Source organism: Pseudochaenichthys georgianus, chromosome 3 (genome assembly GCF_902827115.2).
Source record: "Pseudochaenichthys georgianus chromosome 3, fPseGeo1.2, whole genome shotgun sequence".
Taxonomy (NCBI): Eukaryota; Metazoa; Chordata; class Actinopteri; order Perciformes; family Channichthyidae; genus Pseudochaenichthys; species Pseudochaenichthys georgianus.
The window spans coordinates 23,142,347-23,166,846 of record NC_047505.1 but is presented as its reverse complement, the minus strand read 5'-3'; the positions used below and the strand labels follow the sequence as shown (position 1 = coordinate 23,166,846).

At 38.1% G+C, this 24,500-nt stretch overlaps 1 protein-coding gene across 1 annotated transcript in view; it reads left to right on the top strand.

Annotated features, from left to right (window-relative positions):
• Positions 1-24,500, top strand: part of tspan4a (tetraspanin 4a) — a 155,286-nt gene that overhangs the window by 8,453 nt on the left and 122,333 nt on the right. The gene's annotated exons all lie outside the window — the stretch shown is intronic.

Here is a 24,500-nt window from a genome sequence, read left to right as displayed (position 1 = left end):
CGTGGATCATAAATATATCAACAATTAAAAAACATCTTCAATTTCTCTTCACACAAAATGAAGAGCATCTGTCTCTAGATTTGAAGAACAATGCTGTCACAAATGTCCCAAAGCTCATGACGTCCTGAAGTGTGACACACTAAATTCAAAGAACGTTTTGATTTGTTGTTGACATGAAATATGTAACACAGATTTGGTTATGTAGTTTTCCCAGCTATTTTATTTTAATTACCCCATTGAAACAGAGATAATTTGTGTCTGAAATTATAGGTTGAGCTCTTCTTAGATGTGTATTTGTTTCTCCATCACATCTGCGTTTTTTAATCTGTTCAAAAAGTGTGCTGTGTATCTCCAGCTCAATGGGGAGTCTCTGTGAACAGCTATGTTCAATTCTCCTCAGAGACTTTGAATGGGATTCATTCAAGCCTTTTATTTTGCTGAGCCACTCTGAGCACTTATCCATTCTGGTACTGAAGCTACTCTATTTTGTATCAAGTCTGGTCCTGGAAAATCAGTTGTAGCAACATAAAAGCTTGCTGTCTTTTGATCTGATAGTTGTCTCAAAATGAATAAGCTACTGATTAGAATATTTGTCCCGAATGAGAGATACTTGCTAAATTTGACAGATGAAGGAAATTCTCTTTTTGTTTGCTTCAAATTGTCACTCTTGTCTCACAATGTATATGAGGATTATTTTAAATCATCATCAAGATACACATTATAAGTCAGAAGCAACCTGATCTCACCAGAATGCGTGACTCCACCACGACTTCTTAACACCACAATGCGTGGTGGAGTCACGAACTTTGTTACATTTACGTGTCGGCACCACCCAAACAACCCCAATGTAAAGTGAATGAGGCTCCTTTGTCAACACGTTCTCACTCCCATCCCGTCACATATTGACGGACGGTCAGGGCCCCTCCCCGTCGCTATATTACGTACAGGGTACCCCTTGCCCGTCAGGCTTCTACGGGCAGGGCGTCCCATAGACCTTCATAGACCACGTTATCAACAACGATGGCCGACCTTCGTGTTATTCTCGGTGGAAAATGCCTATTTTAAGGTTCATTTGGCCATTAAAATGCGTTTTGATGTCATTTTATGCGAGTAATGAGTTTTTTTTTCTAATTATTTGTTCAGTACATGTACATGATGTTTAGTTTGCTAGTTATGACGAAGATTACTTCATGAATGCTAAAGTTTTTTTGGTGGAAATGTGTTTTTTCACAGCAAAGTCACCCTCTGTACTTGGACTTATTGGGAGAATCTAAAGGCAAAAACATCTCAAATATTCATTTAGGTCTTTATTTTAGACCTTTAGTGTTGCCGTCTGTGAGGAAAATAAATGGGGCTCAGAGCCTCGTATTTTTAAAATCTTTTTTTCCTTCTAATTTGTTATTCTTTTCAAAATAACACACTGTTATTTACTCACCAATAACACACAATTATCCTTGCTTTTATTTATTGGTGTAATTCCATAATCTCGGTCTTTTTTGGTGTTCGTCAGGAACTGAATTTCAAAATAAAAATAACCGGAAACAGACGTAGGCATTTCGAGCGATTACCCAAGATCCTCAGCTACGCTGATTGGATGTTTTAGCCGCAATGCATGCTGGAATTTGGTGTTTATATTATATGAAATCCGGAAAACATTTTAAAAGAATAAAATAATACTTAATTCCGAGTGCTCTTGCTTTTCTCTTTGAAAGTCATCACATAACGGCATTGTAATACACGGTTCGGCTGCATTAAATATTACAGATCTGCCGTTCTTTATGTATAGAGCCCTGATGAGAAGACCTTTGGAAAAACTGAAGAAATGCCGCCGAAACTGAATACTTGACGTGGATCATAAATATATCAACAATTAAAAAACATCTTCAATTTCTCTTCACACAATACGTCTCCTTGCAGTATCAACACTAATTCGGCTGACTTTTACATTTGATATAATTCATAGATAGGTTATATTTACACCATAACGGTGCACAGCCGTAAAAGGACTTGTAGTTTTTGAAAGATATTACTGATTTGAATTCGATTGAATTTTGAATGTAAGAATGTAAATACTGAGTCTGAAATAGTATAGCAATATGCTGTAAAATTATGTGAAAGCATGAATAAAACTACACATCTTCAGATGTTGTACATACAAGTGTCTGTGTGTACCTTGTGTGCACCGCCTAGTGGTTAAAGCACGTTATTGAATTATTGTTTTTATGTGTTATATTTGATTACAAAAATATTAAGAGTACATATACTTTCATAGGGGGAAAGTAGAAGGTCTGTGATAGAAATATAGAATATAAAAAATCAAGAAGATACTATAAGTGATCTCTACAATAAAACAGTTTAGTGCAGGATGTACAAAGATATTAATAGGAGGAGGTGCAAAACAGAAAAACGAATTAACCTTTATTTAAACATTAAATAACAGATTAATATCTTCTTTTAAATAAGAAAAAAACTTTGGGGGTATCTATCTACAGATAAATAGTAAGCCTGACAAAGTACTTAACGTCTAATATATTGCTTTCCTGCAATGTTAACTATGTTGTAGCACTTATTTTAACTGATATTATACATATGGATTATACTCTTATGTATGTAGATAGAATAAGAAATGTGCCGAATATGACAGTTTAATGGTGGAGGTACACACATATTGATAGATGTCTTGTAATGCACTGTTGAGGGAACTGTGACCCAAGTTTTTCATTCATTGCATAACTACACCGTAGTTGTGTATATGATATGTCAATAAACCTTTAAAATCTTGAAATCTTGAAAGGGATGTGCAAAATAGCCATAATATACAGTCTTTAATGAACTATTAGTAGAGAATAACGAGTAATTAATATACTTTATTACTCGTTTCCATTAATGTCAATTGCAGATACATGTTTAGTCTTCTCAAGCACCAACTATCAAATATCTCTCCTGATTGTTGGCACTTGACAATCACCTTACCTGAATTTTACTCAGGTGTAACTAAAGTCTGATTTAAGGGTTGTTTATATTTCACATCATTAATCCAAATCTGTAAAGTAACTCAAATAAGTGTAGTGGAGTAAAAATACCAGGTTAACCTCTGAATTGTAGTGGAGTAGAATTACAAAGTATCAATGAGCTGTCATGTGGGTATATTAATGCTATATATTGATGCTGCGCATTATGGACAGCGATTTTCACCCATTTATTAATTATATGTTTTACATTTGATAACAACAATGTGTTTAATACTGGCAACTTCTAATTGTGGGAAAAACGAAAACGTTCAGTAGAGACGTCCCATAGAACATTTTGCGAAACACAATAGTGTAGTGTGTAGTTCTGGGGGGGCGTTCGATTCCAGTTTTGGATAGTCTGGCACACTGCCACTCCAACATCCAATCCCAGACCTTGAAGAGTAATCACGGAGACTGTAGTCCTAAACGATAGCTGGGGATTATGGGTAGTGTAGTGTCTTCGGCCATCCTAAACTCAAAAATGTTGACAATCGCAATGATGCTCGAAATGTCCCTTATAGGCCTACGTCTGTTTCCGGTTATTTTTATTTTGAAATTCAGTTCCTGACGAACGCCAAAAAAGACCGAGATTATGGAATTAAACCAATAAATAAAAGCAAGGATAATTGTGTGTTATTGGTGAGTAAATAACAGTGTGTTATTTTGAAAAGAATAACAGATTAGAAGGAAAAAAAGATTTAAAAAATACGAGGCTCTGAGCCCCATGTATTTTCCTCACAGACGGCAACACTAAAGGTCTAAAATAAAGACCTAAATGAATATTTGGGATGTTTTTGCCTTTAGATTCTCCCAATAAGTCCAAGTACAGAGGGTGACTTTGCTGTGAAAAAACACATTTCCACCAAAAAAACGTTAGCATTCATGAAGTAATCTTCGTCATAACTAGCAAACTAAACATCATGTACATGTACTGCACAAATAATCAGAAATAAAAACTCATTACTCCCATAAAATGACATCAAAATGCATTTTAATGGCCAAATGAACCTTAAAATAGGCATTTTCCACCGAGAATAACACGAAGGTCGGCCATTGTTGTTGATCACGTGATCTGGGAGCTGTTGCAGCGTCCATAGCAACCACCTTAGCAACCATGAATGTGTACACATTCATGAAGTAATCTTCGTCATAACTAGCAAACTAAACATCATGTACATGTACTGCACAAATAATCAGTAATAAAAACTCATTACTCGCATAAAATGACATCAAAACGCATTTTAATGGCCAAATGAACCTTAAAATAGGCATTATGAAGGTCTATGGGACGCCCTGCCCGTAGAAGCCTGGCGGTCAAGGGGTCCGCTGTCCGCAATGAAGGTCTACGGGACGCCCTGCCCGTAGAAGCCTGACAGGCAAGGGGTACCCTGTACGTAATATAGCGACGGGGATGGGCCCTGACCGCCCGTCAATATATAACGGGATGGGAGTGAGAACGTGTTGCCTTTGTCGTGGTGCACACACGCATTTCTACAACATCCCGCAGTGAGCTTTTATTCTATAAAACGTTTTTTTAAATCTACTTTATAGCTTGTAGTAACTTCTTTTTCTTTTATTTTATTTGTATTCATAATAATTTTTATTTTTCGTCAGAATGTAAAAATTACATTAGTTACGAATTTGTGTTCTCAAAAAACAGTGCATTGTGTGTAATGCAACTGTGATTTTTATTAAATTAGTTCGTTTTTAAGGAAGGCCAGAGCTTCAGCTGTGTCAAATAGATTGTTCCCTTTAGTTAACGTTATTTAAAAGGTAATGATCATGTCCCCTGTATTGTATTACGAGCGTCCATTCCCATTGGATAACGGAGAATTGTACACCCGGAATTGTATTCTCCTTACTGTCGATTGATTTTACAGTGATATCTGCACTACTCATCGACTAAAAAACACCAGATTATCCTTGTTAATTACACAACATTGATTGGTTTGAATTGTGTGCAATGCTTTTGTATTTTCCCCCTTCGATTCGGAGAAACAAATGTTTTTTCGGAGTTTTAGGATGGCCGAAGACACTACACTACCCAGAATCCTCAGCTATCGTTTGGGACTACACCATGTGCTTAGCTTGACAAACCCGTGATCAGTCCTCAACCTCTGTGATTGGATGTTGGAGTGGCAGTGTGTGAAGTTTACACAGAGCGTCAAAAAGGACTTTGAAATGGAATGAAACCCATCGACGGCACACTATTCAAAACAGGAATCGAACGTGTCCTACCCCCCCCCCCCCCTCTTAGGTCACAGGCTCCTCCAACAGTGCTACGCAATAAAACAGATAGGCCTACACAGAAACAATTGTGAAATAGTGCAATAAGAGTCTACAAGTGATTGGAATATGATATATTAGATACATAATTTCTAAGTAGCAGCCAGATGAATGTTAGGGATGTTGTTTCTAAATTCAGGTGTTTAATAATCGTATAGCCTGTGGGATGAAGCTGTCCCTGTGTCTGGTGGTTTTAGTCCGGATGCTGCGGTACCGCCTGCCAGACTGCAGCAGACAGAACAGTTTGTGGCTGGGGTGATGGGGGTCTTTTATAATCCTGAGGGCTTTCTTTAAGGTTAACCTGGTATTTTTACTCCACTACATTTATTTTAGTTACTTTACAGATTCTGATTAATGATGTGAAATATAAACAACCCTTAAATCAGACTTTAGTTACACCTGAGTGAAATTCAGTGAAGGTGATTGTCAAGTGCCAACAATCAGGCGAGATATTTGATAGTTGGTGCTTGAGAAGACTAAATATTTATCTGCAGATCCGTTTAAAGCATATTCATTACTCGTTATTCTCTAATAGTTAATTAAAGACTGTATATAATTGCTATTTTGCACATCCCTTTCAAGATTTCAAGATTTTCTAAGGTTTATTGACATATCATATACACAACAGTGTAGTTATGTAATGAATGAAAAACTTGGGTCACAGGTTCCTCAACAGTGCATTACAAGACATCTATCAATATGTGTGTATACTTCCACCATTACACTGTCGTATTCTGCACATTTCTTATACTATCTACATACATAAGATTATAATTAATGTGTCTAATATCAGTTAAAATAAGTGCTTCAACATAGTTAACATTGCAGGAAAGTTGATTGTCAAGTTCCAAAACAAACCATGCAATTTAGACTTTGTCAGGCTTAATATTTAGATACCCCCAACGTTTTTTTGCTATTTAAAAGAAGACCTTAACCTAAAGTATTCTTTAATGTTTAAATAAAGCCTTATTAGTTAGCACATCCTCCTATCAGGCACTAAACTGTTTTATTCTAGATATAATTTGAGTATCTTCTTGATATTTTCTATTCTATATTTATATCATTGACCTTCTACTTTCCCACTATTTTGTATGTACTCTTAATATTTAAATGTTTTCATAAAATATAACACATTCAAAAGTGCTTTACAAAAATGAAAGACATTAAGAAAAAGGCATTTTAAACAGTCGTTAAAAGCAACACAATCTTCCTGCATTGCAATTACTCTAAACGTGTAATAACGTGCTTTAACCAGTAGGTGGTTTGGGTTAAAAAGCTGTAAAGTTTACAGTGTTAACAAAATAAAATATACTGCTGTTTCTGGTTTAGTTTACGACGAATATTATTTTGTTATTGTTTTGATATTTGTAACACAAAAGCGATGTAAAAACCCCACAGCAACACAGAAAAGATGGTCTTAACATGACCCAGTGGTCTAGTAGTTAATAAAAAACAATAATATCAAAACAGATTATTACTACTAACTTTATTGTGAAATTAAAACAGAACGGTAAAATAATAGTTTCCGGTCTATTCTGAGCCTGATCTCTGTAGATAAATAAAGAACTACGACAGATGTGTAATATTTAATGCAGCCAAACCATTTATTACAATGCATTCATGTGATGACTTTCAAAGAGTAAAGCAAGCACTGCTGAATAAAGTATGATTTTCTCTTTTACGAAACCTTTTTTATATAGAATGCAGTTGGAGGTCAACCAATCAAAGAGCTTGAGGACTGATCACGGGTTTGTCAAGCTAAGCACATGGTGTAGTCCAAAACGATAGCTGAGGATTCTGGGTAGTGTAGTGTCTTCTGCCATCCAAAAACTCCGAAAAAATCTTTGTTTCTCCGAATCGAAGGGGGAAAATACAAAAGCATTGTACACAATTCAAACCAATCAATGTTGTGTAATTAACAAGGATAATCTGGTGTCTTTTAGTCGATGAGTAGTGCAGATATCACTGTAAAATCAATCGACAGTAAGGAGAATACTTACTTCCGTGTGTAAAATTCTCCGTTATCCAATGGGAATGGACGCTCGTAATACAATAGGGGACATGATCATTATCTTTTAAATAACGTTAACTAAAGGGAACAATCTATTTGACACAGCTGAAGCTCTGGCCTTCCTTAAAAACTAACTAATTTAATAAAAATCACAGTTGCATTACACACAATGCACTGTTTTTTGAGAACACAAATTCGTAACTAATGTAATTTTTACATTCTGACGAAAAATAAAAATTATTATGAATACAAATAAAATAAAAGAAGCCTCCCGTGAGTTACTACAAGCTATAAAGTAGATTTAAAAAAACGTTTTATAGAATAAAAGCTCACTGCAGGATGTGGTAGAAATGCGTGTGTGCACCACGACAAAGGAGCCTCATTCACTTTACATAGGGGTTGTTTGGGTGGTGCCGACACGTAAATGTAACACAGTTCGTGACTCCACCACGCATTGTGGTGTTAAGAAGTCGTGGTGGAGTCACGCATTCTGGTGAGATCAGGTTGGTCAGAAGACACATCAGTTTTATAAAGCCGAAAAACACAAATAAACCACAGTAACAGCAACAGGGGAAGGACCCAGACATAAAATAGATTTCTGTTCACTGGGTCACCATGGAAAACATTACGGTAGTCAATCAGATCTCAAAAACTCTAATCTCTAAAAACTCACAGACACAATTGGAAACTAGCTTGGAAACACTGGAGCATCTAGCTGTTTAGGAGTAAGTAGACAAGTTGACAAGTTAATTCATGTTGCTTCTAAAAGGCATTTAAGGCAAATGGGGCGTAAATATGATTTCAAGTCTAATGAATCATAGCCTCAAAAACATTTCAGATTTTCATTTTTTACTAATTTGCCATAAACTTTGAACTAAGAAGAACACACTTGAACATTTATGGGTTAGTGTGTGTAGTTCACAAGCCAAAATTCAAACAATTTCAGATGAAGTTAAAGGGGGGTGTTTTCTTGTCATTGGAGAACTGAACAAGCTGAACTTATAACGTAAAAAAAAGGCTTTATATTGTCCTGATTAGTACGCAGATCCTGACTCTGGAAACCTCCTGAGTATTGAGTTTGGCATCTTATTACCTTTTTAGTTGTTATCACAACTGCTTTGAGCAATACCGCCTCTTTTCACTCTTCAGTAGTGCTCAGTGTATTTCGATTCTCTAAATTTGCCGTTTTCTCTTCCATAAGCAGAGTCACACAGAGCAGGGTGACTAAAAGAACATTTTGTTTTCATGCAATTTAGAAATGATTCATCTAATTATGTCCCTAATCAACTCACAGTGGCCAATGTCACGTGTCATCACCCACTGTGAGCAACAATCCTTCCAGCACTGTAATCAACTCACAAAGAAAGGGTTTTGTAGCCCTGATTAGTGAGGTCAGGGTAACTTCTGCAACAGCCTTGCCAAATTTGCACATGCAGGCTCGTAGACAAGCACACACACTGCTTAAAGCCCCTGTCACACTGTCCCAAAATTGACACCCGATGGACACACGAATATGGAATTGTGAATTTCGCACGAAGATGGCCCCGAACCACACACGAAGGCAACATTTACATTACATTTAAGACATACAACTGCAATGAAAGTACCAAAAACAATTATGTTACAGTACTATGATACTGTACTGATATCTTCAGACTTTGTTCTTTACTTTATTCGTCTTTATATGTAGAAAATATTACGTTTTCTCCGGAATGTTGTTTCCATAACAACAACAATTTCCTGTCAACTGTCCTTCAAAATAATATATTATATCCTTTTTAGTTTCACAGAACACAAATTGGGTTATTTACATAATATATTTACATGATTTTGTTGTGCAATAAAACAACCCGATGGACACACGATAAAGGAAATGTTCAAATTCGGCTGTGATCGTAGCAACATCGGGCCATTCCTGAGGGCATCTTAAGCCATCGTATGACCGCTGGTGGAGTTTCTCAGGCTCCGGCAGCAACTTCGTGAGCGGAGGCAAAATCTTTGGCATGCCAAAAAATTGCCGAAGGACCCTGCAAAGGTTCATTTTCGTGTTGAATTCGTGTGTCAATTTTGCCCTTCGTAAGGCCATCGTGAGGGCATCTTGTTATCCTCGGTGCCATCGGGCATTTGCCCCGATCAGAGTGAGGGTGAATGCACCGATGATAACACGAAGATGACACGATTTGACAAGATGCCCTCACGAGTGCCTTACGAAGTTGCCGCTCACGAAGTTGCTGCCGGAGCCTGAGAAACTCCACCGGCGGTCATACGATGGCTTAAGATGCCCTCACGAATGGCCCGATGTTGCTACGATCACAGCCGAATTTGAACATTTCCTTTATCGTGTGTCCATCGGGTGTCAATTTCGGGACAGTGTGACAGGGCCTTAAAGGATTCCCATTGGAAAAAGAAGACTTTATTTATCCCTTCGAGGGAAATCCTATTTTCATTGTTGTTTCTCTACACAATACACCAGAAATACACACACAGGACCTTTAGAAATGCATTAATGGAGAGGTGTCAGATTAAGGTGGATTCCATGATTTGGCACGCTGAGCAGTTTGGGGTTCGGTTCAGTTTGGGGTTCGGTAGCCTACCAGACAAATACTGCTTCGTCAGTGAGGGGAATTAAACCATTGACCATCTGGTTTCCAAGCCTACCTCTAGTTTTTCTGATGTCCTACGTTGTCTTTTTAATTACTTTGGGATCAAGCACACACACACACAAAACACACACACACACACACACACACACACACACACACACACACACACACACACACACACACACACACACACACACACACACACACACACACACACACACACACACACACACAAATGCCATGTTGCTCTATTATTTGTTGTGCTCCTATCTAGGTCTGTGATATAATTAACATTCAGTGTGCCACCCCATAGTCCACAGCGACTTGTTCTCATTGAGTAGTTCACAAGGTACTTCTTTACTGCCACAGCCTGCGGATTAGTTGCTATGGAGACAAAGATGTCGGAAGAAGGGAGGAATACGTTACCCGATACTTGTGTTTGCTTTCTCCGCAGGAGGATATGTTACCGAAAAGTTTGAAGATTAATATTGACAGAGGCTCGGTAACTCTCAGGGACTGAGTGTGTTAAAAACCTCAACATGTACTTCTCCTCTTTCTGCCCATCCCATCCCATCCATTTAATGGCAATATTAAATACCAACAGTAATGTTTAAGCACAGAAGAAAAATCACATTCTTCCATTAATTACCTACTTAATACTTTATGAATTATTCAGCAAGAAGAGCTTCAGTATGTTTGCTTTATCCTAATTTCCGCACCCTAACCTTGAAATGTTTGCATATTATTAACTCTCTGTTAGAGAGACTGTGATATTCAGCTTTAATTCATTAGTACTTCAAAAGTATAGACAGTAAAGCTGCAAATCGTGTATGATATTCAAAACAAAAGGCAGCACATTCTGTTTTAGTGCATAAAACTAAACTAATGTCACTTTCTCTGAGTGCCTTTTATGAAGTCATAACAGGGATGTTTATTAATAGAGGACACTTCACATTTGTGAAGTGTAATGACTCGTTTTGACTCCTGTGAGCCTCTTTACTCCCCGTTAATAATGGTGAAACTGGAGTGACTGGAGTGCCAGCTCACAGTGTTGAAGTTGGCCACCGGGAGCTAAATGAGCCATTTAGGGAGTCTGTGGTGAAAGAACGAGCTGGATGACTGCCCTGTGTACATGTTCAGGGAGGGCTGGTAATCAAAACTGGCTGAATGTTTAATTGAATTTTAAAAGGTCAGGTCTGTAGTTATTGTGGGGGACAATAAACCAGCAGACTCTCTGTTTTCAAAGGTGTCCTCAGAGGTGAAGTTGTGTATGTTTTTCTTGTTGCAAACTAATTCTGTAAAAGGACCACAATAGGAATTAATAGATGCAAATTAAAGTATTGCCTGTGTAGCCTGACATTAGATCCCACACAATAAAGACCAGTGTTTTACAGCCTGGAGGTTTATACCTCAACAAAGAGTCTTAGAAAAACATTTGAGATAATTCACTTGACAGGAATGAATTTAATACTTTTCCCTACAAAAGATGTTTTTTCTTCATCATTCAAAAAAGAAATACAGGATCACTTTGAAACAAGGTCAGTCTCTCTTTGCTTGTTATAACAGCATGGCTAGCTGACCCTGAAAACCCCTGGGAGACTCAGGCATGAAAAACATCCAAGCACCCAACACAAATGATCCGATTTGTGATGTGTGGAGCCAACACCAGCTTCAGAAATATCTGTTTTTGTTATCATTTTCCACTAACCTATTCAGTTTTTTCCTTTAATCTGTCATTTAGCGGAACATGAGTCTGACTGTGCAGGGTGTCCCATTGTTGTCAATTGGTCGTAACAAAGCAGTTGTTTGTTTGTTGTTTTTATTCATTCTTAGGCGCTAATAATGCCACCCACTTCCTCTGAGCTCACATTCACAATAAGACATTCCTGTCTCACCACATCGCAAATGCTTAGCTAACAGTGGTGTTGATAACAAGCTATGGAGTCGTCCTGTGCAGTTGAAAAAAGCCTAAGAATATCAACTGTGTCCACTTTTTAAAGACATGCCAACATAGCAACAGCTGTTAAAGATTTGAAAAGTAGTAATCAAAACAAAACAACAAATGTAAGTGGGTATCAAAGCCAATTTCATGAGCACTTTTTTAATAATAATGTTAAACAAGCACCTACACAGGAGAGCACACCGCCAATGAATTGCAAGCTCCTTTAAAGAAAAATGATTCTGTTCAGTGAAACATGTAATTGTGTTCGAAAAACATTTCCACACATTTGATGATCAAACACTTTTCTCTCTGTTGCAAGTCACTTACACTGTACTACGCAACACTGACTGCTGTTTACCAGCTGACCCATGATACATATGGGCAGATCAGCGGGCTCTCGAAGGGTGTAAAAAAAAAAGGACATACATTTAACGAGATTCCAGCTTCCCGTTTATATCCTTTATAGCAACCATACAGGCAACCATATTAATGTAAAGTAAAGCAAGAAAGTAATGATTGTGTTGAAACGCATTAATGATCTTAGTCACAGAATGTCATAGTGAGACTCCAGCCACAAACAGTTTTTGGGGGCAAATATATTATCATTCCCCTGTAAATGTGTTTACATAATCCATTCTGATATTAGATTATGCTAACCTAACCTGGGACATGAGACACGTTATTTCTCAGGATTTTTACTAGCAAGCTTGATAGCTGCGCCATTTGGTTCAGTTAGTTATGTACACCAGGAGGTGACCGAATATTTAACAACTTATCTTCAAGTAAGAACTAGTGTATGTGGTTCAACCTATTTTAATAAGGAGATGCCAAAATCTTCACTTAATAAATACTTCAGTCATAGTCAGGTTTAAACTTACACACAGCTTGTGTACTCCTGGTCTGCTCTGAGGAAACCTTACTCCAGCATTCCTGGAAGTGAAAGCAAAGAGACATCATGTTAATTATATGGTCTTTGTTGTCCTTTTTCAAAATAACCTTGTAAGTTGATTCGTACAACATTGCGGATGGTTTCTTTAGAAAGTTATCTTCTAGAGTTCAACTGCTTAAACACAGAAACGAGACAATCTATATCAAGCAAAAAAATATGTAGGTTATCCTGACAGATGTGTTGCGCTTAAAACCCAACATTTTATTTTCAGACCCCAGCCAAATATCCGACCACAACTGCAAAATAATTACTCAAGATGCCCTTACTAGATATTGACGAATATGTTAATCATCATCAGCAGAGGACATTTGTTTACTTGTCATAGAGATGTTTTGGTTGAAAGCTCTGATCAAATTAGATGTCCAAATGTTTTACCAAAGACGGACATTGTGCTAAATTAGATTTCTGGTTGCTTGGGAACACATGGTCTCGTTCATTTTCGATAAACTCAACAAGATACACAGTACGACTGCTCTTTTATGTTTTCTAAATTTAAAAATAAACCTCCTCAGTTTCGCAGTTCATATAAAGCCCACGTCCCTTATTACTTGGAATCCGTGTAAATAATAAGCAACACAACACAACATTTATCACTTTGTATCCTTTACTTTGCTGTTTTTGTTGTCTTCACAACACTATGAAACCTCATCATTTGGCTGGTTGTGTAACGTCACCATAGAAACACATTTGAAAAAGCACCAATAGGATTGTCCAATCATGGATAGCCCTGAAAAACATGTTACAGTTACTGTGAGCAAATAAAAAGGTGTTAGCTTGGCAGTTGTTTATTCCAGCACTACCATAAAACATTAAGGATTTAATAAAACATGCTTTGTTGCCGCTCTTCTTTTTGAGCCAATTTAATATTTGAGCCTTGTCAGTTACTGTAAGCACCAGAAGTGGCAGTAGGTGTTCTGCACCACAGATCAGGATGTTAGTGGAAAATCCTTCGATGCTTGCAAACACAAATGCATGCATGACAAATGATACGACATTAACAGACATTAGCAGCTCCGCTCCACAGACTGCGGCAAGCTATACTCTAACAGTGTTTTAAACACTATTCACAGCATCAGGAGAACAAGATGGACCAAGGTCCTTGAGGAAAGAAGAAGCTCACACACACAAAGAGACACACAAAGACACATTTGAGCATTCATTGTTTCATGTCTGCTCCGGGGACTTGATCATCTGTTATCCCTATGGTGCTCTCTGTTTCCTGGATCAAGCATGTTTGCCCACACGCAGCCACCTTTCTGAACACTCCTCTGATGAGATTACTCACACTGGGATTCCGGCTGTATTGTTTTGCCCATATGTTCTGATGTGATGCTCTTTAAATGGTGCCAATGAGAGAGGACAGAAGTCTCTGTGTGTTTCCGTGCAGATGAGGGTCTGACTGAGTAAATGAAATAGTGGATTTATTTGAAATGAAATGCTGGGTCATAGGGGCTTGGACTGTGAGCCGTAGGGTTGCCGGTTCAAGTCCCCGACCAGACCTAAATATGGAGTGTGGACTGCTACTTGGAGAGGTCCCAGTTCACCTCCTGGAGCCTGCCTTGGTGCCCCTGAGCAAGGCACTAGACATCCCCCTTCCCCCCCACTCCCCATTGCTCCCCGGGCGCTGTGCAATAGCTGCCCACTGCTCCTGGTACTAGGATGGGATAAATGCAGAGGCCACATTTCACTGTGTGCTGTGTGCTCTGCATGTGTGACCAGTGACCATTAAAGAGGGTTTCATCCCTTTGATAAAAAAAATATGTATATTTATATATATATATATATATATATATATATATATATATACTACATAGGAAGTTACACAACATTGACTGGAGCAAATGCAAAGTATTTATTGAGTGCATTAAGCGCACATTCAGGCAATTAAATATTCTCTATCTCTACATAAATAAAACTCACTGCATCCTACTACGCTTCCAAACCATTTGTTTAACAGACATAAAAAGTTAAAGCATGTCTGCTAATCAAAGATTCTCATTAGTAAAACACTTTCCAATTTTCCTGTGACTGGATAATCACACATGCACTGTGGTCTGAAGCACTTCAATTCTGTATAATGAGCAATGCCAACAAAGAAAGACTGAGAAGCCCGAGTTACATTTTAAACTTTTCTTGCTTTTCAGTCCTACCATTTGTTTTTTACAATCAGACATAAAACATTCATTCAATATTTAAATAAGATTTGTTGATCAGGCTTTGTTTTGTGTTAGAGTTACAAGTACAGCTTTCAAATGTGACACGCTTTACTCAAAACCATTACAGCATCTGTAGAAACACTTCAGTGAAGTAAACCTATAAAACATTGCAGCTTCTTCAAATGTACCGGTAAATAAGAAGTAGTGGGATACTTTCATTAGGACTTGAGTATTCTGTTAAATGTGAATATGCTGCTTTCATAGAGTATAATCTGGGAGTGGGAGTCATGTACTGTATGTACTGTATGATACTATGTATAGTGTCAACGTTACCATGTTAACACAGTGGGGGTGGGCGTTCATGTATGTGTGCCATAGTATGTTTTTACATATGAGTATTTATGTCAGTAAAATGGATGAATGTACAGCAACCACCCACTGCTTCTTTCCACCTGGGGGGATTTTTCCTCCCTTCATGTCCACACAGAGCATATTTGTCTCTTCTTGGGCAGCGTTTGACTGACAAGCAGGGTAATCACCTTTTAGCTTGGGGGGATTAGCGGCAGAATGCAAATGGTAGATGTGACACATATGCATACATCATGTTTGCAGGTGCGGACATTTTCATGCTAGCTGTTCAGATGTGTGGAGAAGAAATCAGAATCACACATAAGGCTTTTGACACCCAATAAGGCTGAAATGTTTGACAAATTGATGGTGATATTGATGAATAGATGGGGTTTTTATATTTGTAAATTAGCGTTCTGCGACAGGTTTCAAAGATTTCCTCAGACACGTTGGCAGTGTTTGTAATAGGCTGACTAATGCTGCATCTGGATGCCATTTCTATGTAAATTGTAAATTGAAAGAAAGTATGACATGATTAAGTCATGGTTACCGGTTGTTTGCTTTTGTGTGATCATTGGCCATCAGTAATTATATCATACAAAGTGGAATAATGAGAGCGCAAAGAGGTGAGTAATGGAAGTCAGTCTTCATCAGTTTTATCTTGATAACAGCTGGGGTATGTTAATCAGTCTGCAACCATTATTTAAAGACATAGTTATATATTGATGACTTAACCATTAACCTTTTTTTGTTTTCCAGAATTTAATTTACCATTAATTGACCCAGCTTCTACATACTGACTTCAGCCACAGACTTTATAAAATAAAAAACAAAAATAAGCAAAGAGGGGGCTCTGTAACAGAGCTAGCAGCTAGCGACCTATAATAACACCCCTCTGTCACTCAAAGTAGTCGTGGGGCCCCCCCAATTTCGCATAACTTAAGCCTACATATAATTCAAACAGGTGATTAATATCACACTTCATCCCATTTACAGTTGACATGAATAGGAAAGTTAGTTAAAGAGACCAAACAATTGGCTGTAAACTTTATTTTCTGCTGTAAAGTTGAGGGACTTAGCATTTAGGTTCGTGGTGATTAAGCTCTGCGGCAGTGAAGCCAATGCGGAAATTAACATAACCAGTTAAGCTACTGCTACACTTTGCAGCCTCCTAGCTTAGCTTAGCATACAAACTGGAAATTGGATGGAAACAGCTAACCTGGCTCTGTACACAAGTCACACAAATTAATTCAGATTTGACCCTTTTGTGGTTTTAACAAACAGGATACAGTATGCAATAGTGATTACTTAGTAGGTTATTAACATGCTAGTTTTTTTTTTTACCAAGGAGCCTAGCTAGCTGTTTCCCCCTTTACTCCGCTACAGCCTACCGCTAAGCGTGGTATCAATCCTCTCATATAAATGTAGGCAAATGATACACGATTAAAGAGGAGAAAACGAAAAGAACAAAGAGCATGTGTGAGCATCCATTTAAGTATGTTTCTCTACTCAGGGGAAATGCTATGTGTGCAGAGCAGTGTACATGGGGTAATAATCAGAAGCGCTTATTGAGAAAGGGGTTCTTATTTGAAGTAATTAAAGCCCCAGAGCACCCACAGTTAGAGAGGGGTTATATACCAATCCATCACATCCCTTTTCTCCTTTTTGATGCAGTTTGCATTCCACACATTTTTTGTGACTTTCCAGACTGCTCTCTCCTTGACATACTACATCTTGCAGTTTGCTTGAGGCAGCAGTAGTTTGGTTATAGATTATTTTTGCCATTTTGGAGCTCCTTACAAAAAATCAACATGCTGATTACCAGACCTCTTGTAGCTCATAAATGCTGCTACTTAGCACTAATCAGCACTAATACCTGTTGAGCTACCTTTTAAATCATGATTACATTTCTCCAAAGGTCAAAGCCCTTGCCTCCTGTGGACTTGTTTTGCTGTATGACTGTCACAAATAATGCACATACAGTAGAGCTTGGTCTGTAAAACAAGGGGACAACTCTGCATGCAGCAAGTAAAATGTATGAATATTTCAAGCCTTCTCGCTCTGTTTATTCCACCGCAGACACTGTTCAGTATGTGGTTGTAGTGTAACAACAAGTTGACAGGCCTACTTTAATTATACATGAAAATAATTATGCTCATGTAAGGTACTTTATTAAGGTTAGATTTGTGCATTGTTTCTCGACTCATTTAATGACATGAGGTGACACATACCTGCTGATAACAACCTTAAGCCCAATTTGTTTTCTTTCTGTGGAGGCCGTTTGTGCTTTAAAAATGGTGTGAATAATTAAAGCTCAATTTCCTCAGTTCACCTTCCCTGATGATACTGTAGGTGATTTACATTTAGGCTGTCTAAACCAGCACCAAATCAAAAAGTAAAAGATACATTGTCTTTTCTTATCCAGACTGGGAACACACTGAAAACTCTTCAACAGTCAGTGACATAAAAAAAGAACAGATGATCATTTCGGTTTAACAATAAGGAATCATTCTCTTATGTGTTACTATAATTAACGATATAGGAGGTGCTGATTACTTTGACATCATTATTCTCATTTTCTGAAAACACATTATCATATGATAATGTCGTAACTGTGTGTGACGGTATGTAACCAATCAAAGAGTTCCTCTTAAGTCGGAAGAATTCTATTTGTAGGCCATGGCATACTTGCAGCACTACAATACCAAATTCAGAATGATATTTTGACAAATAATTTTGCAAGGTATGTAATGTTGGTCGCTCTGAAACTTGCAACTGGAGAGTGACGGAAATGTCAATCTCAGTCTGTGGAAAAGGTCTAGTTATGTTCTTTACACATTGAGGAGGCATTAAGCAAACTTACCATTTATTCCTTTTCACTTTCACATTTCTTTGTGAAAGCATTTTTCTGTGCAAATGGAGCATTCACTCCACAAAACCTCTCTTGGGATTTTCTGAGATATTTTCATCTTGTTTCGGTCATACCTCCTTATGTATACCAGTTAAATGTAAACCTGAAAGACGCCAGGGGGACTAAAGGTAGTGATACAAATATTTTTCTAATAAACATGTAGAATAAATATCATAAACGTTTTTTATTATATTTCTCTGCTCCCTTAAGCACCATCTCTTCTAGTGTGCCAGCTCTGTAAAGACCCCACAAACGCCAGACACCATGCTGTAGTGCAAAATACAGAGAGCCTCCCTGAGGGCAATAGGTTTAGAGTAGACAATATTGTGTGTCCTCATTTTACAAAGCTTGAATGTAACAGATTTTCATTTATATGTAAAAGTCTGGCTTTTGACAACCATATAGAATACCAAAAGCATTGTCCTATTTTCTACTTAAAACCAGCTTCAACACCAACAGCAGTTATATTTCTTGCCTTTAGACAGAGATTGACAAAACACTAATTTCTGTTTTCTTTTGTACCCAGTGAGGGCAGGTAGGCGTAGAGACGTTCCTTTCTGCCGCCTACATCCAAACTGTTGCATATGCATTATATCTGGGTAGCTCTGAGCATGTCGCACGGCATAATTACATTTTACCGTGTTGTGTTGCCCAACTACAGTCATCAATTGACTCATTCACAAACTTGTGTGGTGCACGATAGGTTGGCTCATAAGCTTTGCACTGACTTGATTGTTTTGTGTCACCTCGTGTACAATCCCCTTGTTGAACTGACTTCTTAATTACATATGTTAGTTAAAAGCTTTAATTAATACTAAAGCCTATTGTACAAAGGTATTAAGTCATCACATTCCACTAATGCTGACCCAGGTGTGACTCAGTCATTTTTCACTCTTGAGCTTTGTGGATTCATATTATTCATTCATGATGATTAATGTGTGAGTCTATTTTTAATTATGTTTTTTATTCATGTTTAATTTACAATGCAAGCTGTTACAGGATGTGTTTTGTACGCATGACAGCTCTCCATACATTGAAACTCTGTGATCAATAACAGTGCAGTCTCACTCTGGTGTGGCTCCTGAGAGAAATGTCAAGTATGTTGATCAGGCAATGGATAATATCTCCTCCTCTTTGACATTTATTATCCTCAGTGGATAAAATAAGGATTCATTAGGTTTACTCTAGTATACAAATACTCTTATTTTATAAAGTAAAAGTAATACAATTGTTAATTAAAAGCTCTCATTATGCTGAAGGGTTCTTCTTATATTGCTTTATGTGTTATTTTCCGCATGATTAAAGCGTTGTTTTTGATGCAAGTAAACATGTTTAAATGAAACATCTTATCTTAGATTTTGTATAACCTCTTAATTAGAAAAACAACTTTACCTGTTGTGAAGTGCAGTACAACTTTATTTTGGAAATGTTGTTGAGTAGAGGTAAAAAGTAGCTTAAAATAGGCATTGGCATAACATTCTTAAGTGATTGTTTTTTGTTACTTTCCTCGAATGATTGTGCGTAGTGAATACAATAAATGTTGAATCCACTTTCAATCACCACATTTGACCAGGTAGGCTCCCAGAGCACCCCATTTATTGCATTTGTGTGGAATTCACCATTATAACCCAGGATTTCACTAGCCTATTGCTTGCCTTTGATAGATTGTTGATTTCGTGTTTTGATGTCAATGAGACACATCTAATAATAAAATTAAATCTTATGTTTCACAATCACAACCGCATGTTAAATGCATTGCATGCTTGTGCAGCAATTCCATTGCTATACCAACAGTACTCAGCACCACCGTTACTACCTTCAATATAGATTTGACTGAAGTCAAGAACGTGAGGCCATGCTTTCCCTCATATCCTTTCACACCAAGGCTTTTCCCGTTCTAGCTCCGTGCTAGAGCTTTTCTGGTTCAGAACCGGTTCTTCGGTTCAGCTCCCGCTCTGTTCACACCGCTCAGAACCCGACTGGTGCTGCGTCTGTCAGGGTTGGGGAAAAATAGGACCCAAATGCAGATTGAGGAGGGAAGCAGGTTTCAAAATGAAACAAAAGGCGAGCTTTATTTACAAAAGTTGAAAAAACAAGAATCCATGAACAGGTACTGTAGCACGAGGTAGCATCCAAACAAAAGGTGACTGTGACCAACATGAAGGGAGACATGAACGACAAATAATGAACCAACACCGAACACAGGAAGAGACAAGACTAAATACAGGGAGGGGTAATCACGAGACGAGAAACAGCCGGGCAGGGAAGGAGAAACACAAGGGCAAGAGGTGAACACAATCAGACACACCAGGGAAACTAACGACAGGAAGGAAGACAAGACACGGGGAGAACAGAATTGCAAAATAAAACCATGACAAGACAGACCAAACTAAAACCGTGACATAAAACTAAGATCGTGACAGCGTCATTGCGTCATCGTTTGCGTCATGACATAACCGTTTGCGTGCCTGCTTCATAAAGCCAAACCGCGCGGAAACCCCTCACATCGACAACAATGGCAGATTGTATTGAAGCGCTACTCATTTTGTTTTGCTCTGTCTAAACGAAATGGAACAAATGGGACGACTTTACTACTAACTTTACAGTCGTTACATGCTACATTCAAAAGTTCTTTACAATCATCATCAACTTCATTCCATAGGAGAAAGAAGGTAAATATACGTCCTATTGGATGGCGTTAGAGCTAGCTGTTGTTAGCCTCTGCATGCGCCAAGCTCAAAAATACCCAGCTTTGCAGCATTAATTACTATGGTATAACATTAAAACTGATTCTCAATGTTATCATGTTGAAGCTGGCGGAAAGGCGGATGTCGCGTGTTATTTGGACACAGCCCAGATCCGACGTGGCGTATGCGGTGCTTGCTTTCTAGACCGACAACCTTTTGGTGCTTGAAACGAACCGGATTCTGGAGCTTAGAGGCAGCTCCGCTGCGGTGTGAACAGGAAAAAACGGTGCTTTTCCAGCTCCAGCTCCGAACCGGCCCTGGAACCGCGTTGGTGTGAAAGGGGTAGGGAAACTCAGGCAGTCACACCTTTTGCCTGAATCCAAACACATTATAGACCAATTCCCTTGTTATCACTTATAATACATTATGTAATTCCCAAATAAAAGCTATATTGTATGATATATCTTATTATATAACCACTACCAATATTTTTGTTCTTATTGTGCCACTCTGTTAACACAGTCAATATCTTGATTCATCTAGTTTTATTGTCCATACATGTTGTCATTGAATCAAGCTTAAATCCCTCAAGAGTTCAGCTTGGTTGGGTAACACATGTTTATTTCCCATCAGAGCTGTTGTTATTTATTTTATGGCTGATTCCTCATGATCATTGGTGTCGAGCTGTTGAGAGAATGTGCTATCAGTTGGCTCATGAGCCTCGCACACAGCTTTTAGAAAGTGACATCTTGACGACAACCGAGCCAGGCAAATTAGAAAAATTATAATCAAGATGTGATGCAGAGATAAAAGCTGGAAAATATTTAAGCAACAAAAACTGTTCCGTCCTTCTTCTTCAGTTTGAACATAATAGATGTTTTGTTGAATTGTGTGGACATAACCATTATTAATAGCCTTATTAATAATGAAAGGAGTAAACAGGTTGCCTTGAAAGTATGACAGTATTGACAGTATACAAATGTTAAAATGGGGACATATTATGAAATGATACTGCTTATGCACATACATTTGGGTACCAGGGTTTCCGTTAGCCGGTAATTACCGGTTTTTAGCTGGTAAAATTTATAAAAAACCGGTAAATTCAAAACCTGACGGTCAAAATGTCTGGTAATAATTAGGGATGCTCCGATCGATCGGCCGCCGGTCATTATCGGCCGATATTCACTCTTAATAGTTTGATCGGTGCTCTCTATAAAGGCCGATCAGGAGAGCTGGATCTGATCGATATGGACATAAACGCGAGTGAAGTGTAACCGGAGCGAGAGAGATCAGATCAGCTGCTGAGTCTGACCGAGACACGCAGCTCTGCAGGATCACCTGAAGCCCCGCCCTCTGTTTAGCGAGCTGCATGAGAAATTGACGTGCTGTCAGGAGAGAGAGAGGGAGGGAGAGGATCCGTTTCTCCCGTGTTATTATTCAAAGTTGATGTAAACTTCTGAATAATGTACGTTATCTACTACAAGTAGTTTGTTTGAATGTAATAATTATGTTGTTTGTTGTTTGTGGAATCATTTATTGAAAAATGAATCTGAATTTTTCGATCTGTTACGATTATAAACTGAAGCAATATAAAAATGAGCCCGTGAACTGAGTTTTAAACTGAAGCATATCTGCTCATAGTCCGGTAATTACCTGCTAACGGAAACTCTGCTACACAACTATTATTATTATTGAAATATGACCGGTAAGTTTCAAATTAGTCCGGTAAAATAAATTCTGCCCGGACATTTGACCGGCGAGAAAAAATCCTAGCGGAAACCCTGTTGGGTACATAGAGTGCTTACAAACTCCAACCAAGTTAGTCTATGTATTAGACTCATAGCAACTTTTTAAAAAGCCAATCAGAGCAGAATGAGGTTTTTATCAGAAGGGGGTTTTGAAGACAGGCATTCAATTGTAAAAAAGTGTTTCAGACAGAGGATGAACACAGGCATATTCAGACAGTGTTGAACAAATGATGACTTTTTTATACATAAAAGCATGGTAACGTGTGCTAAAAGAAAGCCAAAATACAAGTATGACATGAACATTTGCATATGTACTGTAACTTTCCGAAAATAGCCTCATGTTATCAGTATGAAATGATTGTGGTTGCATAAGCAAAAATCCTACCAGGCAAACAGCTCTAAATAATTTGCCAGTCCTGTGGAGAGCCATTCCCATTTCATATGTTCATATTGCTGCTCTGTGCGCACTGCAGTTATCCTTGTAGCCTGTTTTGTCATTTAGTGGAGACATTCATGGGAGACTCATATTGCAGCTTTAAACAAGGGAAAGCGAGCCAGACTCATAGCCCTATATGACTGCGCGGAGACCAGAGTGCAGCACAGCACCCTTTGTGTATCTGACTGTGCACGTCAAGCCATTTACATCCTTTTGTCACATCACAGGGATTTATAAAGTACTATAATATGCACCCCTACTTCTAAAACCTCCAGTCTTAGAGTAAGATTTCATCACGTTGCGTATCACGATTCCCTGCTGCAGCCAAAACCTTTTTTTTCGCCTTTGTGAATTTTAACACGCTGAAGACATCAAAGCTGCCGCGACCCGTGGGGTCCTCTGCATGTGTATGTTGTGTTCTGGTTTGTGTGTTTCTTAACTGAATAGCACACATATTTTTTAATTCATGGTGTCACAGTATGTCAAAGGCGAACCATTTACAAAAAGATTTGTTCCCTACTTCACGAATCAGGCCAGTCTGTATATTTTGTGAAAGTGGCGGAAAGAATTCTGCCAATTACACACAAAATGTATATAAATGGGATGAACACCATGCTCTATACATATAATATATTTCAAGGGATTCAGCAAAATGGATTATGTGTGAATAAGCACGCTCAGTATAAGGGACACATATCTTATAGCTGTTTCTTGTAAAACCTTCCTTGGTTAAAAACTCAGCTCTTTAGAATTTAGAAAAGCACTAATAGGTCTAAAGTGCATCTACCTTGTTATGTAAACTTTATTTCTGCCTATGTAAACAACAGATGAAAATGATGGATGAAAACAGTTTTTACGCTTGGCTTAGCTACAATAGTTGGTGTATTGATTAAAGCATAGTTTGCCGATGAAAAGAGGATGAATCATGAACATAAAATGGCATCAATTTAAAAGATTAGATTGGCATGCAGTGATTAGCGGACTAACCTTCATCTAATTAATACTTGAAACACAAATGCCATGTTCGTGTTTCATGTTTTCCATATTATTTTTTACAGTTTTCATTGCCGCATTTATAATTATTTCAATTTCATTTCCAAATTCTACATTTGACTGAAAACCCAGTTCACCATGCTGAGATGATGGTGGTTAGTGCTCCTTGCTGTTGACCTGCATGTAACCTATGCCATCGTTGTAAAAGACGTGGATACTCTTAAGGTAACCTTTCTAATCATATCACTGCCTCATGTCCATTCACCTTTTTAGGGGTGACAACCATAAGCCGAACATGTGTGCATGCTCTTTTAAATGACATGCAGGAGAAATGACAGAAATTATTTAAATACGCGATGAAAGTCAGTACCTTGGCAGCTCTGAAAGTCCCTGTGGACTCATAAAGCCACTGACCCACA